The following is a 26,047-nucleotide window of genomic DNA, read 5'->3' on the forward strand; positions in this document are numbered from 1 at the left end:
TGAAAGTAAGTTAGAAAATGTAATCAGGTTGTTTGTGATCCACTTTGCCATTAACTATTGATATTCCAAGCCTCGTGTGATTACATGGCACGGTAAGACTAATTACATTATATTATAATACTAATTATATTCCTAAGGGTCGCATAAAATTGTTGGCTGTCATTTCCATACCAAACTAACATCCACGGGGCAGGGTGTGCCTAATTAGCCTTCAAAATGAGATGTGTGCATATTGGATTACACTGCACTTATGCTGTCTGTGTCTCTGTGCCTGTTTTTTTTCTCCCCATCAACATTGATTGCAATAATGCAAGCTGATGACTGTGTGTGCTTCTTAAAATAAGCAGAACACCCATACAGAAATACGCTACTCTAGTATATTAATCTGCAGAGCATAAACAGAGTATCGTTTGCTTCATTTCCAGAGTCGAGGGCCTTATTATTCTGGTTCTTCAGTATGACACTTCTGGGTTGCGTCCCAGTAGAGAACCTCGCTGAAACTGGGTCGAATGTTAAATCGGCTGTTGAATCAAGAACAGAGCAGGAGAGCCTCAAAAGGAGGCTTTAAAAAAGGTATGGTGGTATCAGCACTTTCTAATTCGATGATAGTTTCATCATTTGGACTGATGTGACATTCAAAAACAGATTTGTTAATGTGTAAATGAAGTACTGCTTGTTAGTCAGGTATTAAATAATCACTTGTAAATTTTGGAGCATGATGCAATTAGTATGCACTTTGAGCTCAGTGTTGTGAAGATTTCTGAACATTATACCACCACTGTGTGCTCATGTGCTCTTTTGAAATACTGTAATTTCAAAGAGGTTATCATCTTTAATGGCAAAGACCTTTCTACCCTTTTCGGCTGAGTGATTTGCATGTTCCCAGGATTTTCATGCTTTTTGAGATCAGTACAGAATGAACTCGATAATATTCAAATATATGTGCGCATAATTTTAAAACGCTCAGTGCAAGTCACCTCCAGATGTAACACCTCTGAGGTTTCATCTTGACAGTGTCAATTGGTCCCTGATGCAGTGTCTCTCTTGCCTCCTGGCACACATTATTCTCAAACTCTCATATAGAGAAGTTTCCCACCTAATCTTTTCAGTCAAAGTCTACCACAAACCTACGACTCCACCAACGAAAGTGACGCGTCAAAAAAAGCCTTTTGGAGTCCTTCCACTGTTTCCTGCCTCATCGAGCTTCTTTTCTTTTTTTTATTTCATAGTAGAGTGACAAGTTACACATCCAACACAGCAGGGAAGGCAGTCATTAGAAAGCAGCTCTGACAGACTCCGGGATGTCCCAATAATGTTACAACAATGCGTGATGATTGTTGCCTTAGGTTGCACATCGTGGATCGTTGAGGTGTTAGGTCAGGGGTGGGCAGAGTTGTCTGCAGCCGTTACGAGTTCATTTGTGAATAAAGTATCTGAGGATAAGGGGAGACTTGCTGATGCAATACCTGCAAACAGCTTGCAAAATAGAACAGAGATCCTTGGCTCTTGCCATGTCTTGGTATGATAGGTTTTTTTTGAGCACAAAGAAAATGTAGCGCCTGAAGGTAGAAAATCTGGAAGTATTGACTAAAGTTTGCTCTCTCCTTGACATGGGAAAATCTAAAGGACCAAATCTTTGGGAGGGTAAAGCATTAAAATATTTTTTCTAAAGGTACAACCATGTACAAGTGGCAAAATATGACAAAACCAGCACACTTCAAAAGGTTCCCGATAGTTAGACATAACAGCTTAGTTACTTCTGATGCTTTAATTGGACTCTCAGTTTTCTGCTGACAAAAGGCCCTTGGTTATCCAGATAAGAGGAGTGAAAGAAGCCATCTATTTCCACTGTGAACGGCCATCTTTGAACAGAGGTTGCGGTTTACAATACCAACTGTCTGCCATCTATTATCCAGTTTTGAGATCCCTTCCCAGAGGCCTTAACGGCCACTCACGTCCTGGGCCATTTGACTTCAATAAATCACATGATAGACTTGGGCCAGGTTTCACTTTGGGTTCACCCAAAACCTTGGCTGATTGTGACCCACACCCGTTTTCACACCTTGGCTCGTGTGATTAGGTAGAGGATCAATAAGGGGTCCATAACCCTCTTGGGGTCACTCCCAGGAAGTCCAAGAAGTCCAGATGCTTTTCTTTCCAAGTTCCTTAAACTACGATGACCTGGATGACTGAGAATCTTCACAAACACACTTGGGGATACCAAATAAAGGTATTTTGCTTGGTTGCTTCATGATTTGGTCTACTAGTAAAGAACTACATCGGAATCTGTAAAAACTGTAGTTTATTTTAAAGAGTGTATTTGTCAGTATATTATAGACTAATGCTCTAGCTTTTACAATGGATTGAAAAGCAGAATACAGTGACTGATCGCTGTCTTTTTCCTTGCGTATATCATGTGCTTCAGACTCTCCCTGAACTCTTCATCATCTCCCTTGACTTGTAATGAGACGAGACGTTAATTATTTTGAAGAATGATGTGTATCATTTTCTCAGCAACGTTTTATTGAACACGTTTAACCTGAAAATATCACAATTATGGCAATAGGATCATCAAGGTAGCACAATGTAGCAGCTGTTAATAACCATATTTTTTTGTCAGTGCAACCAAGTATTGGAATATGTCAATGCCATTTTTAAAAGCCAGAGAGTTCAGAGAGCTATTACTCTGATGACAAGGATATAAGAGTGGCTTTCATTCAATATTCAATATTCTTCCATTTCTTTCAGGTTAGATTTTCTATATTTATCTTTCTTACAGTTTTCTCAAATATCTTTTAATGCACTCTGACGTTGATTCCAAATATTCAGAGTTTTAAGTGCTCTAGCTTCCCATACTTCCATCCTTCAAATGCACTGTGAGCTGTAAAACCAAAACAATGACATCATTATATTTGGAGAAAAAAAATGCACTTTTTAACCTGTCCTGGATTTTAATGTGGGATGTTATTTTAAGTGTCCATCCATATGTGGCAGCTTTGCAGACCTTCTGTGAACTGATTTTTACACATGGACAGTATAAAAGATGAAGTCCTGGTGTAAAGCATCCAGATGAGTGCTTCCACCATCGCCATATTGGTGTTTTGGAAACAGATGTGAAGACAGAGGGGTGGGTTAGAGCGTGAAAGGCATGTCCACTGACCAATGACTCATAGCCCAGTAGTCCTCTTTTTTAAAACACAGTATGATCGAAATTTACAAAACGGACAGAAGTTTTTTACTCATTGTGACCTGAAATGAGCGACTGAGCCATAGACCTCTATTTCTGCGACTACATACATACATACTTTACTTTCTCAGGCGGCTGTGGCTCAGGTGGTAGGGTGGGTTGTTAACCAATCTGATGGTTATCCTTTGGCAAAATAGTGAACCCTGAGTTTCCTGCAGCGTATCCACTGGATCGTGTACATGTGTGAATGTTAGAAAGCACTTAGACAAAGATGAAAGCACCGTATGAAGTGTTCGATTAGGTGAACGAAAATTGTAGTAAAAATTACTTTGAGTGCTCAGCTAAGTAGAAAGACACTATATAAATACCAGTCCACCTATTATAGGGACTTAAAAGAGAAAACAGTGCAATCTTTAGCTGAGGCATTGAGTTTTAGCATAAAGCTAATAGTGGTTATTTAATTATCCATATGGTTACTTTGATACTTATATATAGTATATAGTATAATTACATTGCTTTATCAAGTGGAAGCTATTTATTCACAGCATTGTAATTTTGGGTCTGTTAAATGTGAATATATAGTGAAGTGTGTGATTTTTTCCCCCTGTAGATTGTTTAGGTCTGTGGAAGGAAACAAAATCTAAGACCAGAACATTTATTTTTTTGGTATTTGCCACGTGAATCCGAGCTGTCTTTCTCCTGTTTATCCAGGAATGAACTGTCATCGACTTACAATGTCGGACCTGTAACACACGCATTAACCTGGCACCTGATATCGTGAGGGCAAACTGTTTTCTTTTTGTATATTAGGCTAAACATCCAGATAAGTGTGAGCAGGTTTGATTGCGTATTACCACTGACGATTAATTACATTTTTAAGAGATACTGAGCCCCAACCAGCCATTCCAGAAGCAGAGTCAGAGACAAACAGGAGACTCGGGGTAATTCCCAGAACTGACACGAGAAACGTATTATTCCAGCCTTATCTGAGCAGGGAAAACTGAATTCGGAGCGCTGGCTAGGAAGATAGAGGGTGCACAAATTGCCGCACAGGTTCAAGACAAAAGCGTACTGTAGAAACTATATCTGATGAGGTTCTAATGTTGCAAGAAAAGGTTAATCATGCTGCTCAGATTCTCAGGGGATATTCATTACACGGGATAATGGAAATACCAACAGTCAGTTTTCAAAGGGGGATATTGCCTGAATATTGCTCTTAAGCGACTTTCTTTGTGTTGAGGAGAAGTGCTCATTACGAACACCTACTGTAAGTCAGTGTCATCAGTTCAATGTCACAACTGAAGGGACGACTGAACGTTGTCCTACAAACCTCGCAAAGTTTTCGCCTGCATGCGTTGTGCATTCAGAGTTTAAGAAACAAATGTATTCTTGACACCGTCTTCCATTTTGTATGAGCCCAGAATAACACCAGTGTTTTTCAAAAGAATAGTAATTAGGCTGTACACCTCACAACTCAGTGTGCCGATATAATTTAATAATAGTCCTATTCAGCTGAGAAATCCATCTGCTTTTTTTGTGTCGAGAGTTGCATACATTTTGCACGTTCGCACTTCAAAGTAAAGAGAAAAAGAAAAAAAAAAGAAAAAAACTGACTTCCCGAATCACACGAGCAAATTTCGAATTCTCATACACAGCCGAGTGATGGGAAAATAAGAGCATGCACTTTTCATTTTGCTACTTTTATCAAATTCACTTTGGAAACTGAAGGAGTTTTTGACACTTGCTTCCCATAAACAACAGTTGGGGGTAGAAAATAGCAGTTTCCCTGCGTATCACAGCGACTGAATCTCACATAAAGAAAACATGTCTTCAGTCGTCAAACTGCTTTGTGAGCACTGCAAAGGGGCTGCAGACAAATACACTTCACAGTAGAAAAAAAAGAGGGGGAGAGAAAAAAAAAAAAAGGTACAGTGGGCTTTCACGCACCCCTTTTTCTCTGCCTTTCTCCTGCTCATAAACTGTGAGCCCTGACAACATGGACCATTTTGTTCAGTACAGCTCAGATGCACCTTTCATATTTTTTTCCCTCCTTCTGTTCCAATTGAGGGGCTTTGATTTTGTCCAGAATGAGAAAGTGCAGAAGGCATGCAACAGTGTGCCATTTGCAAATCATCAACAGACAAACAGACTGATGGCATGCATCATTACTGTGAGTTAATGGAGCAGTAGTTAAGATTCTGCATATATGCAGACTCCCAGACTCCGTGTCCAAATCGTTTCAAGTTTTGAGTCGCGCAATTTAAACAAGTCGTGAATGTAAAGTCTGCACATGAGAATACAACGAATTTCCCCCCCAAAAAAGCAAGTTGAGGACTCTTACGGCTGAGAGGAATAGGAGGACACGGGCTCTTATCACCAACAAGAAGTCCAAAACATCAAGAGCTGGATTATCTTGGAAAAGGCCACCAGCTGTTCCTGCTTGTCTTTAACAATGCATCAGCCTGATGGCAATTTCCTCTCCATCACGAAGCTCAGTTTCCAAAATGTGCTGCCAGACTATCTGATATTTATCGTGGAATTGGCAAGTACTGTTAGCTTCTGTTCTGAAACATACCAGCAGCCAAGACCCTGCATTACTCATGCAGCCGCAGTATGGTAGACTTTGGCCTATTCATTTCGTTTCGGGATATGAGTAATGGCTCTGCCATTCTTTGTGTGGCCACAGGGGTATTTACCTTGCATTTCTTCGCCATACAGAAACTCTCGATTTCAAACAATATAAGGCTGTGCTTACTTTCCCCCCTCTATATTATAATTGGAATATTAGCAGCACGTACAAATGACCCTTAGCAAAGCAATCGAAGTAGGGTGTCGTTTCATTTCCGGCTGTTATAAATTACAAATTCTGGTGGTGTCACGGTAAAACTGTGGAATGAGTCCCCCGTCAAAGCCCGCTGCCACCTGCAAGCCGTGGATGTATCTGATGAAAGCGCATCCTTATTTGACCTTAGATTAGCCGGTTTCTGCCGTCTGTCACATTTTACCTCTCGCATGCGTTCGTCAAGCAAAGCAGGCTGCACTTTCTCATTCTGTCTTTCTTCCCATTTAATCAATGCAGACTTATACTCACAGTCTTGCAGCGAGCCAGACGACAAATGATTAGCAATCATTTTGTTTAGGCTGCTGCCAGGGGAAATCTGCCTCTCAGGGTTAATGTCCTATATGACGTGAGGTAAACTGAAGAGGAGGCATCTTCCAGCTTATGTGCTGGTCAGCACTTTGGGATATCCCACATCAGGTGATTGATATTAAGTAAGGTGCTGCTGAGGTGTTAGGTTCACTGTAAATGTAGCCAAATTATCTTGAGAAGAAAGTCTACCCCTTCTCTGCTGAATATCAATGAACAGGCTCAGGGCCCTGCCTAATCAATCAGAGCCAAAAGCCAAATCACTCAGGTTTTAGATGTCAGTTTTCTGGCCATCTTTGGCGTCCCTGATGCCCGACTTCTTGGGAAAGGGAAAGCAGACAGTAGTTTTGCTGGTGCTGTGTAGTACATCCAAATTGTTAATGAGTTTTCGCTATTCAGAAACAACACATAAAAGTAACAAACGAGGTGCACTGAAAATCAGGCTTTCACTTGTTAGGCGTAATTCTCTTTTACCACCTGCAGAAATTGATGGTGAAGCGGTCTTCACACTGAGTGGAAGGGAACCAGTTGCAATCAAACAGATCTCTTAAAGCAGGAGCTGCTCTCTGGTGTCAAAGCAGTTCGCTAAATTTAAATGAGATGTCTCCCACGCCTCTTTGAATGACCCACTTTGGTTTGTTTTTTAGAACAAACAAGGATATTTGCAGTCAAAAGAGTCACTTTAAAGGTCCCGTAAAACTTTTATAGTTTAATTAACGCATGTGAAATTATTTAAATCAAATTAACTCTGATTCCAATCAAAACAAACCAAAAATACCCCAGTGTTCGGGGGTCTTCGTTTCTGCAACAAAAACACCTTCCCAGCCGCACAGTTATTAATGCTTTTGATGCTTTTTCTGTTTTGCAGCTCCTTTACCAGACGCTGACTCGGCTTTAGCTTTAAGTAAAAACAGAAAAAAAGCACAAGACAAGAAAGAAAAGAGTCAATAATTATAATGGAAAACCCTTGAGAGATCACGGAGACCATTAATAATGGCTATAATTCCCCCGCTGGCCACTCTTTCCCTTGATGTTTGACATATTAGTTTCAGCAGCACATATAAAACGAACGTTTTTACAAACACGAAGAAGCAATACCGTCTCATTGCACCAAAGTACCTACAAAGTTGCTTAAGGATGAAAAGTTTGGTAATGTTGGTGACGCTATACATCAGCTTCAAAGCGCCGTGGTGTCTTTCTTTTTTCTTTTTCTTGGGAAAAAAACAGAAACTTTTTCTTCATCTACCTCCCTGCTACCTTTAGACCTGGTCGCAACCCAAGACAGATGAATGCAATTAAAGACGGCAGGTTGTCAGCTTTCAGCAGAGTGCTATTCACTGCTATACAATAAACACCGTACGCTGTATGAACAGTAACAAGGTTTTGTAAGAAATAACAACTTGGATTGGGGGGAGAGAACAGGCGAAAGCACATGAAAGGAGAACTTTTGCGAAGGTTATCTTCAGATCTGTCCCATATTATGGAAAAGAAAAGCATACCTTTCTCGACACTTTATACATAACACCGGCAATAAAAAGCAGGTACGTCAGCAAGAAAAGGACCGATTCCGTAGAGTCCAGGTGGGAGCAAATGAGAGGAGGGGGCAGATACTAAGAAAAGAGATGGTGGTGGAAACTGTTAATGAATGGCTATTGGAAACTCTGGGCGGACACTGTGTTGAAATGCTTACTCGTCTGTGATTAATGACTACTAGGCTGCCGTAATAGGTACCACTGGGACCTCAGACACTGGCACCTTTTTATAGAATAGCCCCAGAAAAAAAAAAAGGTGAAGTCCCCATTACAGTGCTTCTTTAAGTAAAAAAAAGAAAGAAAGGAAGGAAAAAAGCTCCACTGTTGCCCTAGAAGCTATAGTAATATCATAATGTAGCTTTTCTCCACCCAGCAAAATGCTTTGTCAAATCAACTGAAAAAAATTTATCACATGAAACACCTGATTCTTTTTTTTTTTTTCAGTGCTCAGCATCCCTGAGCAACTGCAAATGTGGACAGCTGCATTTTTCCGGTGTGCACGGGTGAAGAACATCATTAAAAATTGATTCTGGGGTTATAAATGGAGCGGTGATTACGAAGACGCACGCCGCAGACGATTTGATCCCGAGGTGAAGAAAATCTAAACTTCAAATCTGTCTGAAGAGCATCAGAATTAAAGATTTGACGTAAGATAAAAGGAAACTTTGACGTCCTTGCAGTCGTTTTAATAGCGCTAAAAGGGTCTTTGTGTAATCTGTCTAAGATTCACACACTGAATCGGAAAATGACACTTGTATGTGTATGACCACAGTGCATGCAATGGTCAATAAATTATTCACAACTCTTTTGTTCTACACATTACCTAATCCTCGGAGTAAGGAACAGAGTGCATCTTGGGTTCCTATTACAATCCATTTGACTTTAAAACAACTTTGACTGCATGTGTGTGTTCAGGCCACAGAGTAACGCTATATCTCGGCTGCTTCGTGCAAATAAGCATTCGTCTTTGCACGCTCCAAAAGCACTTTAACAAAATATATAAATTTCCAAAATTAATCTTAGTGTTTTCAACATTCAGTCAGGCGCAGCAATCCAGAAATGAATTAATCGCCCCGACTCGATTGCCTTGTTTGCATTTTTCAAGGTTGTATTGAACTGATTACATGTCTGCAGGGTTGGTTAGGGAAAAAATATTAGTTAACAAATGAACACAAGATGTTTTGTTGATTTTGTTTTGTTCAAGTGCTTGAAATGGGGAGATGAATATTTAAGTTTGTAATACAGTTGGTATTGAGTTTCAATTTGTGCCATCTCCATGGCACTGCACGGTACTCGTGTATAAATGTTCTGTATATTTCTGTGTGATGATTAATGTCTATAAATTGCATTATCAGTAAAATGAGTTTTAGCAGTTAAGGCAGTGTGACAAGTTGGAACATTGAGGCAACACAGCAGTCGAATAAAAGTTTGTGGAGAAAAACACAAATTGCACTAAAATAGAAAAAGGGGAGATTTTGAGTGAAATGTGACTGAAATATATTAAATCGAAAGTTTATTTACTCAAATTATTATTTATTAAGGAAAATGTGCTCTCTATACAGCACTTTGATTTAATGAGTCTCTCTCTATCCCACCTTTCTCCACGGCGTGAACTGCATGTATCACAGGCAAGTAAATTTCATGTGACAGGAATCCCTTAAATGTTTTACACTGTACTTATGTAACAAAATTACAAGGAAAAATTTACATGTAATCTAATTAATTAAAGCTTGCATATGGGCATAAATATGTTTTGAGTAACTCTCATTCTTTGTGTACATGTAAAGGTTGACGTGAGTTTCTTGGACCTATAAATGACTATTTTCAGAGGAAAGGGTGGAGTTAGATGCTAATATATTTGGTAAACAAGTTTGGTATCCAGCACAGAGACACACATAATATATCTACTAATTTCTGCTAAGTGATGAACAAATAAAGATCTTGTGCTCATTGCCTGCGTCGATAGTTTGTCTGCATTAGGATGGTGCGATTTCCTCTGTATTCCAGTCATCCTATCCACCACACGGATTCATCATATGTGGTGGCTCCTGGGTTGCTATAGTACTGCTAACCAAGACAAAAACACGTGGTTAAAAAAGAAAGAAAGAAAGGGAGATGGGATAAATGAGTATGTCTAGAATTGTATTCTGATTTAAAAATCAAACCCATAGTCAGAAATGTCCTAAAATGATATTAATTGGCAAGCTATTGTAGCTTTGCCCATTGTTGATCCCCGGCATTAGCACAAACCTTTGGGTGGGTTTTCGTGACCTGTGTCATGTTTGCTTCCCAATGCTGTTAAGTCATTTTAGCATTAAGCCTCAAATGACCATTAAATAAAGTGCAGGTTTTTGACACGTGCTTCAACATCGTCTCTCGGCCCCAGAGAATCCCGCTTGGTTTCGGTACAAATGTGCATATATAGATGAAAACAGTGGGGTGGACATGGTAATTTCTCTCTAGGAGGAGTTTGACTGTTTGACTGTTGCAGTAATGCTCTTTTTTATTAGAGTAACAAACAGCATTAATGGTCATTTTTTTATCTTTGATTTTTAACAAATTTGTTGACTGCATTTCCTTCATAAAACAAGCCATAACTTTTTTTAAAATTCATATATTGCTCACCTGTCCACTTTTCAAGCAGCAATCTTGTTGAGTCCATCAAAGAAAATCAAAAACCAAAAACCAACAAACATATAAAAATAAAAGTGGAACGTAGCCACTGTGATGTTGACTATTGATTTTGGACTAAATTCTGAAGCTTATTGAAGGAGCTGTGTTCGATGGTAAGGTATTTTTATTATGTCATTTACGCTAGCTTAAATGAGGCAGGAAGCTAGCTTAGGTTAGCCTAGCTTCCTTCCTTAATGGTGTGCGAAGAAGAAATGAAAAACCTAACAGCATTACACCATAATACTAGAATTAGTCGATACTGTATTGGACTCCTTTGATTTTGATGATTTTCTGAATGTGTTTGAATTTGGTAAAGTTTACATAAGTGTGATAATGTAATCAGCAGGAGCAATTTCTAATGATTAGGCTGACAGTGTACTCACTGAAGTTTATATTCAGATAAACCTATGTGCTTAAATGATCTAATATTTTCTTGTTCAGGAGGAATGAACTCAATCGCATCTGAAATATAGCTAATAACTCAGCACTGGACAGAAAAATTAATAACCTCTATATGTATTCTGGGGTTTATTTTTCTCAGCAAACTCACTCACACAGCGGATTTTTTAAATCTGTAAAACAGTTTCATGTGACCCGTTTTCCTTTGGGACTTTTGGTTTTGCAGACTTCAGCATTTACTCATAACCAAGACAAACAATAGGAAAACCTACAAAAGTAGGTGAGAAATCTATCATCTATGACAAGATTTTTTTTAAAAGTGCCCCTTTCATGCTTTTTCTTATTTTTCCTCAGTTATATAATGTTAATAGGAATGTTTATATTGAGCATAGTCAAATATTCAAACAATGCGGAAATACTTACATGGGTAAATATAGGTAAATAGTTATGCCTGCAAAGATATTATTCCATTTCTTTCTGTTTTTGTTGGAATTGTGTAACAACACAACACACTGGAAAATAAATGTATTAATGAGTCCTAAGGTAACGATTGCATCATATATATATAATAATAATAACGTCAGAAAGTAATCATGCCATGAGGAGCTTGGAGAGTTTGGTGGCAGAACAAGCAACACTATATTTGCAATGTTACATAGCAGATATAACAGGTCCAGGTCCTTCTCGGATTTTTGCATAGGAAAGTGAATGAAAATAGAATTTAGAAAATAGAACCTAGCCCAGAAACTAAGTATTGTGTAATTTAAAGTTACAGTTTTTTTCGCACTGACTGCATAGTTTGTGAAATCTGCACACAGACGCCACACTGGGATTGGTTTTAGTTAAATTGAATGAAAAATTGGACCAAACTGAAATGTAGAGATCAGTCTGTGAAATGTTTCTTCCAAGCCAAACACTTTCTGTCAGATGTAACAGCACAGCATTATCTATACACAATCAGAATCGCCCGGCTACATCCTCTCTTCCCCAGTTTACTCTTATATGACATAATCCCTCTTTGTTCTCCTTTAACACTGAAAGCCAACCTGCTCACAATCTCTTTTGAAAAAGTCTCTTTTCATGGGGTTGGTACAGAAGAGAATAAAAAGATTTGGCTCTGAGATTAATTGAAGAGGGACCTTTACAAGAAATGAGAGAGGGACAGTGTGATTGTCCCAAACCTTAGCCAGATAATAGTGTCTTGGCTATAGGGATCCCTCTGGAGGTGTCTCTAAGCCTCAAACAATGAAAGAAAAATAACCTTGCAATAGCCCATGCTGACACTGGGCCCACCCAACACAGATTGGTACCATTGTGCCACAAAAGCAATCTTAATTAGATTTGACGTCACTATCCTGCCGATTGTATTGATTTAGGTCTGAGGTTTATCTCTGGAGATCGCAATTTGTAAAGCACACTTGCAGTTTAAGGTTTTCCAACCATGTCCAATCAACACTTTTTTTTAAAAGGAATTTCTGCTTCTCTGATAAATAGGTGAGCTACATGTAGCCATCTGTCTGTCCATGGATAAAACTAAACTGACAAATAAGAACAGATCAGCTGTGTTTACGACATTAAAACCTAATTGGAATATTGTTCTTTTTCCCTATAGGAATTGTTTCAAACCTGAACAGTGTGGGTGTTAAATTGAAGGTGTACTTATTCTTTTCGACCTTTTTCACACATTTTCTACCTATTTTTGATTAATTTCAATAAATTGTCAAATAGTGTCCATAGTGGGCGACGTCTAGGTGACTCCACACCTGTGTTTTTCCATTCAAAGTTGGCCTAGTGCACAAGTTAACTAAATGCTGGCTAAGCACCTCAGTTACCAGATAGATCTGAAATTACTCTCAAAAGACGTGGCATGATTACAAATGAACACCTAAAAAAAACAAAAGTAAATAAGTCAGGTAAATGTGTTTGATGTCAGTAGGTTTTATAAACTTTATCTCTGTCCTAGCTTATAGTTTCTCTGGGCACATTTTGTACAGACAGCTAGTGCACATACAAAGAGTTCTCCACAAAAGATTCTGAAGAGCCAGTACAGGCCCTGGATACAGAATTGTTGGGCCTCTTCATTGTGTTTCCCCATGAAATTAAAATGAATATAATGATTTTTAAGGTAGGGGAGATACATAAATGCAAAGATAATTTTAGTTCATTGCTAGGTGGTTTCTAGGCAACAAGACTGTATTGTCTTATAAAATTCAGCTCTTTGAGATGTTACTGTCATGAAATTAAAATCACAGGAATCTGTGATTCAAGTGCATAAAGGGACACAAAGACAATGTCAATTAGCCCGTTGCTAGGTGGTTGCCTTGCAGCTTGTTGGGAACATAATATGCATAAGTCTTAATATAAATGAACGATGCTGCCATTAAACACAAAAAACTGTCCTTTCACAGTATAAGGTGTTGCAGATGCAAAAATATTAAAATCAGGTCATTTTAGCCCATTGCTAATTGGTTGCTAGGCAACAATATGATGCTGTCATATTTTGTGACATAGATGAGAACCTATAGTGGTCTGTCTGCTATGTTTGGTTTCTTAAGTCCTGATTGTTTAGGACGAGTTGGAATCCAAAAACAACAATAAGGGCAAACAGAGATTTGATGTATTTGTGTAAGAAATCACATGTGTGTGACTGTTAAACACCTTTTATGTCAGTCTAGACAGCCCTCTTGTCTCTCCAGCAAAATGAAAAAAATGCAATATGAAAACACAATTTTGCATGAAATGAAGCCATAAAACAGATAATGTCAAACAAGGACAAACATAGAGTGTGAGGAATTTTTAGTGGGTAAGGATATGCCACGTTTGTTGAGAAGTCTTCTCCTTTTAAAATGTAATTAAAAAAAAATAATAATAATTTTAAATAATTTGAAAATTATTGCATTCTGTTTCTATTAATAATATTGTTTGTTTAAACCTCATTGATTATCAGTCTGCTTGTCCTCAAACCAGCAGATGAAGCAAACTCTTTTAAGTGTTGTATTGGGAACACTGGGGTGTATGGTGTGACTGTGTGTCAGTCGCAAATAGTTTACATGGCTCCTGGGTCAGGTGGGAGAGCCCCCTGGTAATATTTGCTTACAAGCCTCAGGGAGGTCGGCACCGGCTCTGATTCCATCTTCACCAGCCCTCCCGGCTTCACTGAAACCATCTCTCACTGCTCTAAGGTCCTGTCATACATTCTTTATGATGGGCTGATAACCAGGCACGGGATTGGTCAGGAATTCAGCTGGGAGGGGAAGGGGGAGACAAATGCAATGCTGTCAATATATCATGGGAGACAGGGACAGATTTGATGATCGAGGCCTGACTGAGACAGGTTTAAGCAGCAGCATCAGCAACCTGTTTGTGTCTGCCGTGATCTTGACAGATAAGCAATCTGCCTGCAACATCACCTCAACCCTGACAGGATGCGATTCAGCTTCAACTAGACATGAAAAGATAGTTCTCCTTTAGAGTGGACTGGTACAAGCAGAATTAATTTAAAAACCGTTAAAGGGAACTTGGCTGAAACCACAAATACCAAAATTCTGTGCACTTGTGATTGAATCTGCCAGCAAAGACATGTATCTATCTATATTTGGCTCAAAACAGGATTCACATTTTGTTTATGTCCTGTTCTAAGTAATTCATACAATACAGCACTGTAAATGTTTGCAGACTGAGCGCCACATTATCAGTCATCAAAGCAGACGGGAAGCTCATGCACAGGTCCCTGTGCCCAACAAGAGCTCCTCTTAGTAAAGTAAAAAAGGCAGCTGCAGCCTGGCTAATGGCAGCTGTATGCTAATGTCATTTTCTGAGTCAGCAAATGCAGGCAGGTTCATGGCCGCCCGCCACGGCTCTTCTGTATGTCATCCCCTCCAATAATTTGAGGAGGAATCATCATGGAGGAAGAAGTTGATTTTGCTTGGCTGGAAAGAATTTTTGCACACGCTTGCAAGAGGGTGTGCTGCAAAATAACTAGAGGGGTTACCCAACAGTAACATTTGAAGAGCTTAGAAAAGACATTTGAGTGTTTGATTTTTAAATTCTGAACATGGATATTCCACTTTAATTGAAATACAAGGCCCTTGGCATTATTAACCTTCTCAAGGCAGGCGTTGCCGATTTGCAACAGTTAAAAACTAACAACCTGATTACCCCACATACATATTTTATGAGTTTTTTTTTACTCAGAAGTACCACTGCAAGACTTGGTTGTGCATTAGCAACAAAAAGTTTAATTTGAGCCTGAGATGGTTAAAAGAAATTGATATGACAAGCGCGGCGCTCATATCCTACGAATAATTGAAATGGTTCATTATTACAGCAAAATCCTAGTGAATACAGAATTTTAGCAATAAGTATAAGCTTAATCTGAATTCCCATAAGTAGTGACCTAAAAATCACTTGTGTTACAGCAGCTTCCTTTGAAAGAGATCTGCAAAGAAAGTTGAATAGTACCTACCAAAGTTCCTCACCCAAATACAAGTTAGCTAGCTGCTAGCTAGTTTAGAGTGTGCTAAAAGCTGCAGTTCCTTAAGTGGCCCCTTAAGGTGGAGTCCAAGAGCAAGAAGCTGATAACCTAGCACAACAAGCTCCAGCTCTCTAAAGACAATCTGTTAAATCCCAAAATAATGGTGTCCAAAGTGCAAATGTTGAGACTTCAAAATGCCAGCCAGAAACCAGTGGGTGATGTCACGGTGTCTGTGGCCTCCTGTTGGGGTGCAGCTGAATAGACAAACACTTTACTGCTAAGAGGTTTTGAGAAATTAATCAGCTTCATTATTTCAGGTGACCTGCCTTAATGAACTCACAAGGAGAGCTACCACACTCTAATCAGTTTCCAAAGTAGTATAATATGATGCTTACAGTACGGGACTGTAATGCGTATATACATTAAATACATTAAATGACATTGCAATAGAAGTATTGTAACTTTTCAAAGTAAGTTTCACACCAAGTTACTGTAATTTAATTCACAATTTCACACCTACATCTCTAAAGGATAGACATGAGCAGATTGCAATCTTGTTTCCTGTTTAGTAATCAGTAACAATGAAAATGAATGAACTTCTAATTGTTATGGCACATCCTTAAATGTGTGTAAATCTTGCTTTGGGGTTGCACACATGGACTCCATGGGCAACCATATAAAGCTGCAGGTTTTTAATAACAGATGGAAGACTCCTAGAGTCAGCTGGTGGTCTTGATTCTGCTTTTTATTTGTTTAACTTTCAAACCCCTCATATACTTTATTAATATACTCTGCATGTCACTCAGTTTCTGTGTTATAGAACATCCAAATTATCACCCTGGGAGTGCTGTTGAACCAAGACATATTGTTCCCTTTGCATTAACTCTCTGACAAATTCACAAACGGATGCCCTTCTTTCTCAAATGCTGACAGCTGTTGTTATAATAAATGAAACATTATTCATGTCCAGGACCTAATTACACAAATTATGTGATGAAATAGACCATTATCGAGCAGAGCAAGAGATGGAGCGGCACTCATTTGAGAATGAAATACTGTACCTGCACATACTGTACTTCATATTCAAGGGTCTCATTTTCTATTACCCTTTCTCTCTCTTTTGTCTGACTGTGAAACTTCGTGCCTACACATGCACATATATACTATACAAAGCTGGTTTCCATCTCACTTTTGTTCCTCATAATGCAGCTTCTACAAATAAATGAAAAGCAGGTGAATGAAATTCCGAATGCTCTCATTAATCACCAGCCAATGTACATACATCTACATGTGCACACATGCACACTGTGATATGTAAATGTGCACAGATGCTCTTGCATAACATTTGCAAGTCATTCCTTAAAATGAATTACTATCTGAAAATGGAGCACTCCTCCAGCAGGTGCACTCAGTCCTGTCAGTGCGTGCCGTGGGTAGTTGTGGTTGCATGTTAAAGGTGGGGAAAAGTTGCTCTTAATGGCCTCTAGAAGTCACCCAAATAGTGCACTAGGAAATGACAGATCTTTTTCTGGCCGGATTCTATTAAAAACACAAGTGCCTGCTGGCTCCCTGGCATTTCTCCTCAGGCTCCGAGCCGTCAGGGATTCCGACCCTTGAGCTCTATTCCTGCGCCTGACAGGGAGATGACACTGTGTCAATCAATAGATGGTGCAGAGATTCTCTGGAAAGCAGGGTCCTTGCACAGTTGTGCAGTCCACAAGATGGCACAGCAATCCCTAACCATCCCAGGTCCTGTGAATATATCCCCCACCCCCCTTTTTTTTCCAGTCCCGTTTGATCTGTTCAGAGAGTTTGTTTTCATGTAAAATGATTGTGGCTGATATGACTTAACATGCATTTTTACTAAATGGAAGGACCTGTCAGCATGAAGCACATTTGACGGTTTAATGATGTCAGCTACTTCCTTGATTCCTTGATTTAACATAAGAGCACCAAAATGGCGCGTTACAAGCGTCGTAAAGACAATGTGGGCTCTCGCTATTGTCGTACTTTGTTGTTAAAGTATCTTAAAACCCAAACACACTGCAGAGATGAAGCGTCTTTAAACAAAAGATTTACTCTGCCTTGTTTTGATGTGTGAATAAACCGATTAGTTCAGCAGAGATAATGTCATTGTTATCGATCTCCTTCGTGTTTATGCTAATTACAAATCCATAAATCTTTACAAACGGATTTAGCCAGTGATGGAATTAATCGTAAGCTATTCCGCTGGCTTTTCCCTTCATTCCTTCTCGGGTTAGTTGATGTCTTATGGATTTAATGCTGTTAATGATGGATTTGGTTGGCAGAGTTTGCAAAAGAGAAATGCAGAAGAGAACTTTTTTCGTGGAACTATGTTGAATGTATCCATTTTTCATTATCGCTGACACCCTGCAGTTGTTTTTGCATGTAAGAGGGATGCATTATTCAATCATGAAGCAGCTAAATATAAACAGATTAAATTTTGAATGTTTGTCAAAGCAGTTCTCAGAGGGAACTGTCAGCGTAACCCAGTTTTAAATGCCTCTCTTGTGCAATCATTTCATCTCATTACACAATAGGACTGTGATAAAGAGGGGCACTGACTCTTCACTATATTCCTTTTTTATTTTTATTTTGATGTATTCTCTGCCTGACAATGGAGTTTTTCCTATTGTGTGGCCCCTTTCATACATAATTACCATATTAACAGGTAAAGCAATATCTACTGGGTGAGGTAATGCAGCACTTTTGCTTGTTTCATTGAGGGAAAACCACCTCATATTCTACATTTGTTTCTTTGACTTATAAGCTTTCAGTGCTTGATATAAAAAAATCCAAAAAAACGTAGCTGCAGTGCATTAATAACCATGGATCTGAATGGACTCTTTTCAAAAAATATCTGGTTGATGATATTTGACTTTCATGAACTCAAATGTCAACATCTTTTGGGTGAAATTCAGGTGGCCTTGTTCTCGTACTCATTTAGTGTCAAGATGCATCAGTCAAGCATATTTTCAGACCAGACCAGAATTTCGCAAATAGCCCGATCCCGTATAGAAATCACTGCCTTGTCATAACAGTTTTAGAAAGGGACTGAAAAGTCTTCTTCATTAATTAAAATATAATGAGTGGTGCATACTCCTACTTAGCTGAAAAACCACTTTCCATCCAAATTCCCTAACAGAGTATTTCACATGCAGAAGAAGAAATCGAAAGGTAAGACTGGGACTAGTGATAGTTTTTCCTACACAGAAGGGAGACCTGAATGTTTTCCATAGTCAGGTCAAACTCCCGACGAGTGCAAACTTGACCAATGGGGAACAAATAGCTGCTGTTCATTTGAGAATGACAAATATAACACCTTTCCCCTGCCGCGGTAATGGATTTTTCCTTGTAGCTCTGACAACTCGCCATTGACCTTGACATTGAGCAACTGCCCGTGGGGGGTCAGTTTCCCCCCGTTCCTCTCTGTAAACCAAAGCTCTATCAAGGAAATGTTAAAAGTAAGGTTTGTTTTGACTGCTTTGTCATGTGACTTGATTGACGATGAGCATGAACGCAGTTGCGAAACATAAGTATAATGGACTGGAAAAGGTGAGAATGATTCATTGCTAGGATTGAGTGCTGACACTGAAGTCTCAACACACAAAAGCACAAAAAAACTTCAGTTGGATGGTTCAAGGCGACTAGGTATGGTATAACTGCTTTTATTGTGTTCCTAGTCGTTATCGCATCTAACACATGTAGACACTTTATTATGAGGGTTTATGGGTTTTGAAAATAGACGCTGCTGTCCTTGGCACAAGTAAATCCTCTGCTTTGTCTTTTAATTATTTCAAGTTTATTTCATTTGCTAAAGCAGATCCAAATATATCTTCAAGAGTGGTTACACAATGCAGAAAACAGAAAAAACAAGGAAAGAAAACAAAGACAACCTTAACCTCATGTCAGGATCACAGCGTGCGTTAACTTTAGAATGACTTCATTAACACTCATTTTGCAGCTTTTGCAGCATCATAATGTAATCCAACCACATAAACAACATTAAAATCAACTCTAGCAAATTAAGAATGAACCAGTTTTCATCGAAATACATGAAAGTTTAGCACAACAGCTTCTCCTCTCGTTTACTCCATCCGCCGCTCATGTGCTAAATCCCAAATGATTGCATTTATCCTGCACCGCAGTGGGCTGTTGAACGCATCTCAGGGTAACAATAGGGGGGGGGAGGACAAACAGGCTGATGACCTGACATGTACTAGCTGAGATTGTAAAAGACAAATGAGAGCAGGATGGCGGGTGGATGATGGTCCTGCTCAGACAACAAGGTATTTGAAGTGTTAGAGGCACGGACATTAAGGGCAGACATGAGGTAAGCTGCAAAAGCAAGAGAGGAGGGAAAAAAAATCATCATTATGGCTCGTACCCTCATACACACAATCCATTTTTAAAAAGAAAAAAAAAAGATCATTAAAATTCAAAAGATTATTTTTCCTGCTGTTAACCACTTTTGGGTTTTGGAACACGCTATTACAGTCAAACCGAGCAACGTGCAAGATCACAGTCCACAGCCACCGATGTTTATGCCAAATAATGTTGTCTTAACAATTATCCATGTACGTCACCGTTTGGCAGGTTTCGCTTTTGGGAAGCAGCCCATTATTAGTTACATTTGCTTAATTTTGCATTTCTGGAGCCATGAACAGGACAGTCAGACAGAATAAGAACACAAATTCTTCCCATCCTCTTGCAGCGAGCAGATTTGGTACATAGACAGTAACAAGGACACATCTGCCTGTTATGACAATGGAAAGTTTTACAAGGCTACACTAATGTGCCACTCATTAGCAGGGCAGCAGGACAAAAAACTGTCTAGCTTTCCTCATGGCATCAGCACAACTGCCTGCTTCACTCCCAAAACTGTGACAAATACGGGGCATTTCGTAATGCATGCCATTTCCACACCTGTGCAAAAGTCTGTCACAGGCCTAAGTGACAGTTACAGGCGTAGATTATGCTTTCTTAGCAGCAAGTAATAAAAATAAAAACTTCAAAAGGTTTACATACATTAGTCTAATGCAGTGGTGTAATGAAGTTTTAGGTGCATACTTAGGCACTCACACTTTCAATCTACAGTATTTGTCCTTGTCATCAGGCTTGATAAAAGTCACACACTGCACGGATGCGTCCTATATGGTTTGCAGAGGTACAGAGAAGCTATCGATATTTTCAAAGGCAATGTAAAGCTGCTGCAAAACGAACACAAGTGCAAATTCAGCAGATGCTACATCACATTCAATTAAGAGGACACTACGGTGGCGGCATGTGCGGTTGAACATGTCGCAGTATTGATTTCGCATCAAGGGGGGAAACATTGTAATGCTTCGCCATATACCTGTCACGCCCTGTGTTGATAAGGAGCAAGATATTTAACATGCCTTGCTTGCCTTTTCCATTAGTGCCTCGTATATTGTCCCTGCTAAATGGTAGAAGAAGACAAGCTTTGGCTCAGAGTGGAATAGCAGTAAACTTTCCATTACGCTGTACCTCATAAATCCTCTTGTTTCAGTCTGCAAACATTAGATATGTGACCTGCAATCAATGGCATAACAAAATTACGAATGCTTAAGCCCCTTTCCTCAATTTTGCCTCCCCCTCCCGATAACCTCACATATATCAGCTGATCGGCTCCCTGCGTTTAAAATGTTGTGGCCTCCAGCCACCTCTTTGGCCACAGCGAAGTACAGTAAACCAGCTATGAGCGGTAATTTGTCTCTATCATCAGCCTTCTGTAACAGACAAACTGGATGCATTGGTGTGGAGCCCGGCAAAGGGAAAAACTCAACAGCCGGTATTATCATGCATTAAGATGGATCGTCAAATGACAGCAGAAGCAAAAAGCTACATCTATCTTTTTATGAATAACCTTGCCTGTTTCAAATTGGTGTGAGCTTTGGGGACAGTTTGTATGTATGTGTTGTCTGTGTACACACAAATCAATCTGTAGCCAAAAGCGCTTCCTTCGCCAAGCTCTTTGTTCTTCATAACGACAGTATGTGTCTTGAAATGTGTCAAAAACGGGATAAATTCAAAGATCCGTCCATCTCCACAGCAGTCATTATTAACCAGCAATCCACTGTCTTTGATTTCAGACTTGCATTGATTAAAATATTATGTATTTTGCATGAGACCCTTTCTAAGACAAACCTTTTTTTTAAACATTGAAACTGGGTCATCACTAGAATCCGTCACACCATGCCACGAATTGAAGATGACTACAGATAAGACTCTCCAAAAAAAAAAGTTTTGAAGTTTTTAAATCTACCTTTCACATTTGGTTGAGAAGACATTTCCGTTTAAAGTATGAGTTGTGCATTTTAACTCTAGGTTTGTCTTTTCTTAAATCCTATATTCATCTTTAAATCGTTGAAGACTTGAAGAGAAAAGATCAAATGACTGCAGCTCTAAAGAGCGGAACAACACAAAGCAGTCGCATCAGAAGACACAGTAACTGAAATGTCACTCTAGTAATGATGCAATGGACAAAGTGACAGGCTAACCAAGCTTTAATATCATAATGCGACATGACGCAGCAGTCTGAACTAAAACGATTAAGTCTCACTACCTTCAAACTGGGAAGCATAACATAGTACTGAGCTCAGAAGAATTGGAATTTAAAATGTCCAGTGAGCAAGATTAGCAAACACAGGGGCACATTTGCCACTGTATGAACTTTATTATCATTTATTCTTATTTAAAAGTAACTGGTTTCTTATTTTGCAACTAGCTTCAAGCAATTGGGAAGGCCAACCAGTTGCCCAGAAGTTCAAGGTGTTACACACTCAACTTTCAATTGAAAGCCAATTGCAGAGGTGGCCTGACGGGAGGCAAACAATTATGTACCAACTTAGTCTGACTGGAATCACTCTCAAAGAGCTTTGCAAAGAACTGCAATACTTGATGTTTAATTTATAAATTTGATCATTTTGAGTTTGATGACATTAAAACAAACGTTTTAAAACAGACTGGAAAAGTGATATGTAGCCTACTAAAAGAAAAAACTGGAGGAATAAGTTTGCAACTAAATAGGCTAATTGGCAACAGGTTCATAAAATGATTGGGTATAAAAAGAACATCTAAGAGTCACATAGTTAAGTAATGATTACTGAGATTACTCAATCCACAAAAAAACAAAATACTGCATCTACAAATTGTGGAACAGTTTCACGATAATTCTCAACGTAAAATTGTCAAGAAAATCTCATCATCTACAGTACACGATATCATCAAAAGAAGTGACCGTCTTAGAAATGATTGTGAGCAGACTTTACTGTCCTATCCGTAAATGCTTATTACAGCTCTGTCATGCAAAACAGGAGCCACATGTGAACATGTGCCAGACATTCAGCTGTTTTCTCTGGACCTGTTTAAAATCAACTGAGGCAAAATAGAAAACTGTTCTGTGATCAGAAAAATGGACATTTGAAATTCTGCTGCATCATCCAGACTAAAGAGGAGAGGGACCATCCAACCTGTTGTCAGACTGCCAGAAACATCTCTGCATCTTTGATGGTATGTCTGTGGAACTGGAAACTTGAACTGGACTGTCACCATCAATACCAAAAGGTAGATACAGATTTTAGAGTGGTCCAGGTAAAGGCCTTTCATTAATCATAAGTCAAAAAAATGTCAAGAAAACCCAGGACTGCTGATATTGAATCATAGACTTTTTGAGATGTGTTGCAGCCATCAAATTAAAAAAATAGTTTTCTTAAAATTGCATGTTTTCTCAGTTAAAAATTTGGGCTTTATGGCATTATGAGATTTGCAGATCATTACATTCTGTTTTTTTAATCTTCTTTTTACGGTTTTGCGTTTTCAGAAATTGGGTTTATGAATTTTTTCGTGGTTTCTACAGTTAAATCCCTGTCCTGCAGCACCTAGATCTCTATTTGTGGATGACTTTCTTTCAGATCTATGAGGTTCTGGCTGGATTCTGACTTCGTACGTAGACAAATCAACCCCGTTCAGAAGCAACGTGATAGCAGACTGACTCCAGCTTCCTGTCGCTTTATCACCATCTTGATAGGAGCTTACTGCAAGTGGTTGCAGACCTGGTCTCACCTTCAAAGCAATCATTTCAAAGGCAACAGGATCACAGCTCTTTGCACAAGGTCACAATAATTTTGGTTATGCCAGAGTCTCCAAGTGCTGTTTTCACTTGTGTGACTGTAGCACAAAGCAGTGGTTCCCAACCTTTTGGAGCTACGGTACACCACCAAACAAAAATGTCTCAAAAAGCACCAGGCATAGAGGAATTGGCTCGGTTTGTTCCCAATATACCTTTTTTGCTTTCTTCTGACCACTACTCATGCTAGGGCCTTCCTGGGCTGGAATTTTCTCCAGGACCCAGGTCAGATTGACTACTTTTTCTTTTCAAATATTTATCTATTGCTATTACGCGCTGTGTCATCTCACAGCATGACCATCATGTAAGTTCTTCTTTGTCTTCTTCTGTTTTACTGGAAGTTGGCAACCCATTTAATTAGAGCAGGTAGTTGTACTGCCCTCTAGTGGAAGAGAATGTAATTGTTCTGCCCGTTACTCACGCCGATCGCTTAGAGTACTAATTAGGTGGAACCAGATAATCTTCCATGGCACACCTGATCATTTCTCACAGCACACCTATGTGCCGCGGCACAGTGGTTGGGAAAAGCTGGCATAAAGCAAACCAGTGCTGCTAAATAAATCTGCAAAGCCACCTTAGACCAGCTTTAAAACAACAAAAAACCTTCCCTGTCATGTAAAGCTTCTGGTACTGTACTGCTCACCCTGGTCTCAGTGGGGATAGTTGGTGAAGAGGTCAGAGAGTGAATTAACACTTCAAAGAGCCAAACGTACTCCTGACAGACAAAAAATGAGCATCTGTACCCGGATATAGGAGGTCTTTTTAGGTCATTGCATCTCCACAACGGATACTCAGCATTTAAGGAAACAGCTAAAAAAAACAGTGTGATGTGTCACCTTTCCAATAAAGATGGCGATCAGCTTAATTTGTCTAATGAAGGCTCATCTCATCTACGTAACACAATGCAAGAGTCAGTGAGCAAGTCTCTGTTTGGTTTCTGTGACTGTGCATGTGACAGAGACCCACTGAATATAAGTGGGGGATAGTTTTAGCCTGTTGGAGCTTCTGTGCCCACCATTCATATTATTATTATTATCCTTCATTTCTATCCTCAATTTCCAACGCCTTTCACCACGTCTCACCAGTTGCTCACCAGAGAGACGATCATGAATGTGATTAAGGGAGAATGATATGAAGGAATTGATTGTCTGTTGCGCAGCACTCAGTGTTTCTGCTCCTCGTTCGCTCGTCTAGTGATGGAGGCCCGGCAGTATTGAGTGAAGCCAATCCCCTGTGTTGCCTGAGTGGATCACGGGGTAAGCTCTTAATTACTCTGAGGGGCAGTTCTGTGGCATTACGAGCTGTGTAAACACACACAAACACCCACACACAAACAAGAATTGAGGACTCACTGAGCTGAGAGGATGAAAAGCATCCCACACACTCGATGATAAACAAAGTAAAAATTTCAGATAAAACATCTTTGACAGCATGCCTCGACTTTTGAGCGACAGCAGAGGCTGTTCTCTTCTCACGGAGTGTAAAAAAAAAAAAAACACGTAAAAAAATCAGGAGTTTGAGAAAGCTGTGGAAAATATAAAGGTCAAGTTAGGTGAATGAAAACAAAAATGACTGGGAAGACAGCACACCAACGGGTGACACTGACTAATTAATACTTAAACATACCAATAAATAAAACCTGCATTTATAGTCACCACGTGTAGGGAAAAGTAAGATTACTGCTTTCATAGCCAGGAATAATTAAATCTCAGTGAGCAGGGTATATGCATAATTATATATCTTCCTGTCTGAAGTGTGCTCATGCTTATCCTTTGTATGGTAATTCCTTAATTCTTTGTTTTTCAGGTATCTGTGAAGCGGTGGTAAGCTCTTTGAAACCGAATGACCATTGCAACACGACTCTCAGCGAGGCAGCCACGAGTGGAGCGGGCCATGCGAGGTCACAATAAGTAAGTTCCCCAGGGGCCTGCATGCTGCTGTTCTCCAGCTTCCTTGTTGGGTTTATTTCCCGCTGACACAAGAGGTCACGGTGATGGCCTCTACTTCTAAGTGCCTCAAAATATGCCACTAACATGCTGCACAGAGCAACAACTGTAAAATCAATAACATGTTTTTTAAACCTCAGGAGTGCTCGAGGTTGCCTTAGATGGTTACTGCACTGAAATGACAATAGAATCCATCATTTATTAGTTGAGCTGCCTTTGTGCTTTGTATTTGTTCATTTTTCATTGGGTTTGCCTCATACTTTAAGGCGTTTTATCTGATATAATAAAATATGTTTTAAATAAGCAACATGCACATGATGAATTGGTACAAAACTTTCATATAGTTGGCTATTCCCGCTTCTTTTTTTTGTGTTTTTCTAGCATGCAGTTTCATATGGTTTTCTATATCAGAAGAACACATAACCTTTTTCATGTACTGACTCAGCTTGCTGCAACACCCCAAGCCATAAATAACCCCTTGTTTGTCATCATCCTACCAGTAAGCTCATTTTAGTTCC

The 26,047-nt window shown here is 39.3% G+C and overlaps 1 long non-coding RNA gene across 1 annotated transcript; it reads left to right on the forward strand.

The window, feature by feature from the left end:
• The first annotated feature begins 447 nt into the window (after positions 1-447).
• Positions 448-26,047, forward strand: LOC143417092 (uncharacterized). Its single transcript, XR_013097314.1, has 3 exons — positions 448-573; positions 24,778-24,839; positions 25,390-26,047. It is a non-coding gene; the product is annotated as an uncharacterized LOC143417092 (long non-coding RNA).

Source organism: Maylandia zebra, linkage group LG3 (assembly GCF_041146795.1).
Source record: "Maylandia zebra isolate NMK-2024a linkage group LG3, Mzebra_GT3a, whole genome shotgun sequence".
NCBI classification, from domain to species: domain Eukaryota; kingdom Metazoa; phylum Chordata; class Actinopteri; order Cichliformes; family Cichlidae; genus Maylandia; species Maylandia zebra.